The sequence below is a fragment of the Lepus europaeus genome, chromosome 12, assembly GCF_033115175.1.
Source record: "Lepus europaeus isolate LE1 chromosome 12, mLepTim1.pri, whole genome shotgun sequence".
In the NCBI taxonomy this organism is placed as follows: Eukaryota; Metazoa; Chordata; class Mammalia; order Lagomorpha; family Leporidae; genus Lepus; species Lepus europaeus.
The window spans coordinates 24,887,592-24,896,455 of NC_084838.1; positions in this window are offsets into that span (position 1 = coordinate 24,887,592).

An 8,864-nucleotide genomic window follows, 5' to 3' on the forward strand; every position below is an offset into this window, starting at 1 on the left:
GTTCAAGTCTGTGGTTCCACCTGACTCCCATTGCCTCTCCACTAGGCACCCTGAGTATGACTGAGTGTGACCTGTGAATCGCCTTCTCACCTATCCTGGCTGTTTAGAGTGAGGATATGTGGTATGCAGCCACCCGCATTGTAAATAAGAAAGCAGATATTTTTGTATTTTACTCTTTTATGTGTATAATATATGCTATAAATAGGTTAAAAGAGTGACTTCAGCTAGTAGCAGGCAGGGGAAGCAATATATGAATGGAGTTTCCTTCTGCTTGTATTTCAAATCAAGCTTATTATTTTCATATAGTTGTTTCTACTTTGATTACCAGTTTTGCATGCTTAGAACTTCTGTTGACTTCTTATTTCTATTAAGGTAAAATGTAAACCATTTAAACAGCTTTTTTTAAAACATTTATTTATTTGAAAGAGTTACAGAGAGAGAGAGGGAGTGACAGAGAGAGAGAGAGAACTCTCTTCTATCTCTTTGGTTTACGTAACCCAGATGGCTACAATGGCCTGGGGTGAGCCAAGCCGAAGCCAGGAGCTAGAAACTCCATCTGGGTCTGCCACGTGGATGGCAGGGACCCAAACACTTTTACCCTCTTCCATGTTTTCCCCAGGCCATCAGAAGGGAACTTGATCAGAAGTAGAGCAGTCAGGACATGAACTGGTACCTACATGGGATGCTGGCATCGTAGGTGGCAGCATTACCCACTATGCCATAATGCTGGCCCCAATTTAAACAATTTTTAAAATGTGTTTGAGAGAGAGACAGACAAACAGAGAGAGCTTCCATCCACTAGTTCACTCCCAAATGCCTGCAAGGGCTGGAGCTGGGCCAGGTTAAAGTGGGAAGCTGGGAATTCCATCTGGGTCTCCCACATGAGTGGTAGAGACCCAACTACTTGAGCCATCACCTGCTGCTTCCCAGGGTGTGCATCAACAGGAAGCCAGAATTGGGAGCAGAGCTGGGATTTAAACACAGGCACTCCAATATCGGATGCAGGTGGCCCAGCAGCATCTTAACCACTGAGCTAAACACCAGCCCCTGCAAACCATTTTGATGGTCTCCAGTGCCATCTTTTACTGCCTGTCCTCACTTGCTGTGTCCCAGCAAGGCCAAAGGGCCCTCACTTCTTCAGACCTGCTCCCTCTCCCCTCTCATTGTGTTCCCTGTGTTTGAACAGTTCTCTTCTTCCTGTGCTGAATGAACTCCTATTCATCTTTGAGGTCACAGCTTAAATATTGCATCCTCAGCGCCTGGAACTGTGTAAGTTCAGGTCGCTGATAAGTGTTCCCATAGCACACTGGGCCCCTTCCTCATACGTCACTATAACCACTGTCTCATCTTCCCTCCTAATTCCCTAGTGCAGGGACTGCTGCTTATTCCTCATCACTGTAGCCAACACTTCTCTAAAGTAGGGACTCAGCAAACATTTGTGGAATAAATAAATAGATGAGGGTATATTTCTAGCACAAGTGTGTTTGCTTCAGAAGGCTTGTATCTCATATACATTACCAAACTTACCAACATTTTTTTTTAATTTGAGAAGCAGAGAGAGCTCCTATCTACTGGTTCATTGCCCAAATGCCCACAATGGCTGAGGGTAGGCCCAGGCTGAAGCCAGGAGTGGGGAACTCAATCCCAGTCTCCCACTTTGGTGGCAGGGACCCAACTACTGCCATCTTAACTGCCATCTTAACTTCTAGACCAAATGTCCATCACTGGCCAACATTTTTATGTTCTTCCACCTGTGATCAAACCATACAGCAGTCTTTTAGCCAACACTGAATTTTGTCTTGAAACATAGATTCTCAGCAACAATATAGTTTTGTCTTCAGTCAACATGTATTGGCATTTTTAATAAAAATAGCTGTTCAGAAATAAGAATTTGCAGACCAAGGGTGTGGAACAGCATTTGAGCATCATCTCAGAGAATCATCAGTTGATAGACATGCTGAAGTTAAAATTCTATAGATGTAAATTCCATTCACTTTTCTCTAACAGAAGAGAATCATCTTGTCTTTTACTTCTGCATTCCCATTTTCTGTAATAGTACTTGTCACAAAGGGACAGGCCCATCCGGCATGTTTTACAAAATGCCCAAACAGAAAAATAATCATGCTAGCAAAATGATTTAGTGCTGTTCTAAGTACTGTATATGTATTAACTCATTTACTCTCACAGCAATGATAGATTCTGTTATTAATCCAGTTTTTGTTTTTGTGGTTTTTTTTTTTTGTTGTTGTTGTTTTTTGACAGGCAGAGTTAGACAGTGAGAGAGAGACAGAGAGAAAGGTCTTCCTTTTTCTGTTGGCTCAACCCCCAAGTGGCCGCTACAGCCGGCGTGTTGCAGCCGGCACACTGCGCCGATCCAAAGCTTCCTCCTGATCTCCCATGCGGGTGCAGGGCCCAAGGACTTGGGCCATCCTCCACTGCACTCCCGGGCCACAGCAGAGAGCTGGACTGGAAGAGGAGCAGCTGGACTAGAACTGGCGCCCATATGGGATGCTGGCGCTTCAGGGCAGGGCTTTAACACGCTGCGCCACAGCACCGGCCCCTAAAAACATTTTGATTCTTTATTTTACCAGTCATTTTAGTGCTTTACATAGACTTCACTTTTAATTGTGTGCAGATTGGGAGCCAGGATTGTTGTGCTATGGGTTGAGCTGCTACCTACAATGCCGGCACCTCTTTTTTTTTTTTTTTTTTTTTTTGACAGGCAGAGTGGATAGTGAGAGAGAGACAGAGAGAAAGGTCTTCCTTTTTGCCGTTCGTTCACCCTCCAATGGCCGCTGCGGCCGGCGCATCTCACTGATCCGAAGCCAGGAGCCAGTGTGGTTCTCCTGGTCTCCCATGCGGGTGCCTTCCCGGGCCATAGCAGAGAGCTGGCCTGGAAGAGGGGCAACCGGGATAGAATCCAGTGCCCCAACCCGGACTCAAACCCAGTGTGCCGGCGCCACAAAGCGGAGGATTAGCCTGTTAAGCCACGGCAGCTGGCACCTCTTAAGAGCAACATTTTGTGTCCTGACTGTATCATTTCTTACCCAGCTCCCTGCTAATGTGCCTGGGAGAGCAGAAGAAGATGGCTCAAGTATCTATGTGGGAGACCCAGGTGTTTTTCCAGGTTGCTGGTTTCTGCCTGGCCCAGCCCCTGCCATTGCGGCCATGTGGGGAGTAAGCTAGCGAATGGAAGATCTCTGTCTCGCCCTCTCTCTGTAACTCTGCCTTTCTAATAAATAAATAAATAAATAAATAAATCTTTTAGAAAATAGTATGCAGTTTGGTCAAGACTCTAAGAATGTATTTGAGTTGATTTTGAAAGTGACTTGCATAAAACGAGTGTCTTCTAACTTGGAACACCGCTATGCTGTCTGATCGTTCCATCTGAAGGGTGAAAGTATCAATGTGATTTCAGACAGAAGGCAAGAGCTATATTTATCTTAAGTTGGCCTTTGTTGTTAAAAAAATCAAAAAGTTTGGACAACTAAGATGATATTTACTGTCATTTACTATACCATTCAGGGTGATATTTACCACTATTTCTGTAACTGAGTTTAATGGCTGTAGGATTTTATGCTAGCCCAGAGGCTGACAAACTTTCTCTGTAAAGGTTAGATGGTAATCATTTTAGGTACAGCTGTTTGACACAGCCAAAATAGTGCCTAAGTGAATGAGTGTAGCTGTGTTCCAATAAAATGTGACACTGAAATTTGAATTTAATATAATTTTCACATGTCACAGATACTCATCTTCTGGATTTTTAAAATTTTAATCTTTAAAGATTTATTAATTTGAAATGCAGAACAACAGAAAGAGAGAGACAAAGATGAATGTATCTGCTAGTTCACTCCCTAAATGACTGTGACAGCTGGGTCTGAACCAGGCTGAAGCCAGGAGCTGGGAACTCCATCCTCGTGGTCCCATATGAATGGCAGGGGCCCATGTACCTGGACCATCTTTCATTGCCTCCCCAGGCACATTAACAGGAAGCTGGATCGGAAGCAGTGGAGCTGGGACTCAAACCCGTGCTCCTGTATGGTGGTTTAACCTGCTGTGCCACAAAGCTGGCCCTCCTCTCGTTTTGTTTTGTTTAAGCCGATTAAAAATGCAGAACCCACTCATAGCTTGTGGACCACATGGAAACTGAAAGCAGGCTGAGTTTGGCTCCTGCACTGTGGTTTTCCCATCCTCTTTCTGGGATGGGGACATACTAGTGTATCACTGTCAACTATAAAGTACACTGCCAGAAATGTAACATGGGTTCACTTGTAAGTGTAAAGTCCGGCGGATACTTGTTTTAAGATGACTTCTGATTGACTTGTTGTTATAAATAAATAGTCTTCCTATGCACTTACATTCTACTTTCTGGAGGTGATGTGAAAGACGTGGCAGCAAAACGTGCAGAGCTAGGGAAGTAGCCGTTTTCTTTGATCTAAGCTTTAGTGATACGAACTTGACTGTTGGGCTGCTCTTCCTGCCAAGGATTTCCCTGCTTCAGAGTGAGTGATTCCCCTGTAGAAATTGTTTTGAGTTTTATCAGAATCTGCTGCACTCCCAGGAGTGTTTTATCCATGTGATGCTGGGGATCTCCCTACTGCATCAGGGTGGAAAAGTATTTGAAAACCTCTGTACCAGGCCAGATGCTGAGATGTGTATATTTTGTTGTTGTATATAATTATATATCCCTGTTCTCTTAACAGAATTGTTTAGTGAACAGTTTGTACTCAGTGTGTTTATATATATGTATATACACATTTGTGCATACATGATGGCATGTGTGTTTACCCGTGAATGCCTATGTATACATTCCAAGAGCATTTGGAGCTCTTCATCATGATTTTTTCTGTTTCTAATCTCTTGACTACTTTAAAACCCAAGAGATAGAACCTTGCGAATATCCCAGGCAAAACTATCCTTGAGTTTATAGCAATTTAGTTTGTAGAAAGGATTCTTGGATCTTTTATTAAGCCTTGCCTCCTCCATTCAGCATTAGATGAATTGGTAGGAATATAGAGAATATCATTGTTGAATTGGACTTTTCTACAATGTTAGTTAAGAACCCAACACTAGTGTTATCTGAGTAGCTGGCATGTTAATGCAACCTATACATGTTTTGCATTTAGTTAGATTTCTTACTCAGTATTCAATCAGCAAATTATTTAGTTTCAGGTTGGACTTCTTTGTTTTTATATTTCATAGATGACTTGTGTATAAGTTCCTTCTCATGAAAATAGTGACTAGGCTAATGTGATTTAAAATAAGTCTGGTTACTGAAAATCTAAGAAATCATCAAGCTGTTTGGGATTTGTCGTTGAAAATCCACCAGTGCTTGATCAATGCTTTCAGGTCTCCCCTGGATAGTTGCTGTTAGGCTAATAGCCTCTCAGTTTGATTGTTCTGCAGAGAGATCAGTTCTGTAAGGTTAGGGGTGCTGCCATGGTGTGGCATTCACCCAAGTCACCAGAGTCCCTGCTGTCTCATCACAGTGTCCCGGCCACCTGGAAGAGTGAATGCAGCTTCTCCACATGCCTTATTCCCACTGGCGCATTGATATGCTGGAACAATCTGGCTCCAGGAGTATTAATATACTTTTTTTGAGACTGTCTACAAAATACTATTTTGTAAAAACTATGCTTTTAAATAGACATTGATGGGTTATATTTGTTTTATAATAATTGTGTACCTAATGTTCAATTGTGATTAATTTTGAGATTGAACATAAATGTATATTTATAATCCTGTCCAATGTGAATTTTTACTCTAAGATGTGTTAGTACATTACTAATAAAGACATGGATTTCTATTTACATGAAATAATTGTAGCAATATTCCTAAATTATACCTAAATAATTGTTCTGTCCATTTGCCATTATAAGTACTTTTATCTTTAGAAGATTGTATTACAGTCAGAATATATTAACCAGATTTAAACTGTACAATATAAAATCTCAACTGAAACTCTTCCTGTTGTTGTAATTAAAGTTAGTTTTTAATTCCTTCTGGCTTTGCTCTGGCACATCTTTGTTTTTCTATTTCTTTGTTTTAAATCCTTTCATTCTCTCTGAACCTAAAGAACTTGAAAATGGTAAAGCCTGTAGGAGAATAATATTGTTGTATACAGGTAAAAATCCTTGTTGAGAAACAGTTTGAAAAATAAGCTTGTGTTTATAGCTTATAAAATAGTAAATGAAGATTCTATAATCCCATTTAATTGCACATAGCTTGTTCTAAGAATTTCTTAGGATTTTTCTTATTAGCAACTAAATCATGTTATACATTAAGAGTAGTTTAGTTGGAGGGCCTCATAAATCATTAGGGAGGTGTATAAATTGCAAAATATAATAGCTGAACTGCCATTACTACTGTTGAAAAAAAAAAAAACAAGAAATGGCATGTTAAAAAAAAAATCAGGCATTACCATGTTCTGCATTATTGGCTATAATCCTCACCCCATCTTAGTATTCCATCTTAGTATTATATTCCATCTTAGTATTCTAGCTGTTCCCTCGGTATTTGGTGGTATGCTTAGTGCATGTCCCAGCCATCAGATCTGACCTTGGCTGATGCTAGACTTGGAGATGTATCTGGGCTCAGTCCCAGATGCAAGGACCAGAGGGAAAAGCTATAAGACTGAACCCAAGCTGGCACCGTGGCTTAACAGGCTAATCCTCCACCTTGCGGCGCCAGCACACAGGGTTCTAGTCCCGGTTGGGGCACCGGATTCTATCCCAGTTGCCCCTCTTCCAGTTCAGCTCTCTGCTATGGCCCGGGAAGGCAGTGGAGGATGGCCCAAGTGCTTGGGCCCTGCACCCGCATGGGAGACCAGGAGAAGCACCTGGCTCCTGGCTTTGGATCAGTGAGATGCGCCGGCCGCAGCGGCCATTGGAGGGTGAACCAGCGGCAAAAAGGAAGACCTTTCTCTCTGTCTCTCTCTCTCACTATCCACTCTGCCTGTCAAAAAAAAAAAAAAGACTGAACCCAAGTAGTAAATGTGAAAGTCACCTGTAGATGTGAAAGTCACCTGTAACTGGAAGGTCAAGAACCATTAACCATTCATTCATGCATTCATTCATTCAATAAATGTGACTTGCACTAAGCCTAGTGCTAGATACTACACATAGAGACTCCAGGATGAACAGCTCTCTCTTTCTCTCTCTCTCTCTCTTTTTTTTTAATTTATTTTATTTATTTGAGAGACAGAGAGAGGTAGAGATACAGAAAGATCTTCCATCCTCTGGTTCACTCCCTAAATGGCCGGAATGGCCAGCACTGAGGCAATCCGAAGCCAGGAGCCAGGAGCTTCTTCCAGGTATCCCACATGGGTACAGGGGCCCAAGGACTTGGGCCATCCACCGATGTATCAGAGGGAGCTGGGTGGAAGTGGGGCAGCCAGGACTCGAACTGGCACCCATATGGGATGCCAGCACTGTAGGCCAGGGCTTTAACCCACTGCACCACAGAAACGGCCCCAAAGAACAGCTCTTGATTTCTGCCCCTAAGGAGCTCACAGCCTGGCTGGGGAGTCACACATGTAAACAGCAGAACAATGCTTTATGGTAGACACAGTGGTAAGGGAAAAAAGCTCAGGTTTGTATGAACCTGGAGTGGGAGCCCTCACTAGCCTTCCCTGGGACAACCAGGGAAGCAGGCTACAAAGCTGAAGTTGAATCGTAAGAAATGGGGCTATGGGCTGAATGTTTGTGTCCTTTCCACTCCTAATCCCCTGTATGAAGATATTTGGAGCTGGGGTCTGTGGAAGGTGCTATGGTTTGAAGAAGATTTAGCCCTCAAATGCATGCAGATAGTCGAACCCCAAAGTCATGAGTTGAATGTGCTTGGAGGGAAAAGCTTGATCTAGTCATGGTGTCTTGGAGGTGGACTTAGTGCGAGATCTTTAGATCATTGGGTCCAACATGGCTTTTATGAGAGGGCTGGTTATAAAGCCAAGTTTGGCCTAGCCTCTCTGCTCCCTAGCTCACTGTGTGATCATTCCTATACACACTCTTTGCTAGTGCCATCCTCTAGCCTCTCTAGACACCCAAATCAGGGGGCCTGCACCATCTTGGACTATGAACCTCCAAAACTATGTGCCAAAGTAAAACTTTTCTTCATTAGGATCTTACTCCGGATGTTTTGTTTTAGTGATGAAAATCTAACTCAGGAGGTGATGAGTTCACGAGTGTGGAGCCCTGATGGTGGGATTAGTGCCCTTACAAGAGGAGACAGGAGAGAGCTTGCTTCCTTTTCCAAGGACACAGCAAGAAGCCGGTCATCTTTGGACCTAGAATCTGACCATGCTGGTACCCTAATCTCAGACCTCCAGCCTCCAGAACTGTGAGAAGTAAATTTCTGTTGCTTACATTACCCAGTCTATTGTCGTTGGTAATAGCAGCCTGAACTAAGACAAAGGGGTTGGAGTAAACCAGGACATGGAGAGACATTGCCAAGGAAGGAGAGAGCTACCTTGCAGGAAAGGCCAGTAGGATGTGTTCTGGAGATACTGGCATTTGATGGTGCTTGTGTGAGTTTTCTTTTGCTCCTGCAACAAATTTCTTGGTTGACAACAACGGAAATATGTTCTCTTAGAGTTCTAGAGACCAAAGTTGGAACGGAATCTTAGAGAGCTAAAATCAAAGTGTTGGCAGGGCTCCTTCCGTCTGGAGGCTCCAGGAGACAGGCAGGACCTGTGCCTCACCTCTTCCAGCTTCTGGTAACTGTCATAGTCCCTAGCTTGTGGGCTTATCACTCTGCCTCCAGGGTGAGCCAGCTTCTCCTCTTCTGTAGTCTAATCTCCCTTCCTCACTCCCTTTCATAAAGATAAAGATGTTCGTCGATGTATGATAGTGTTACATCCTGATAAA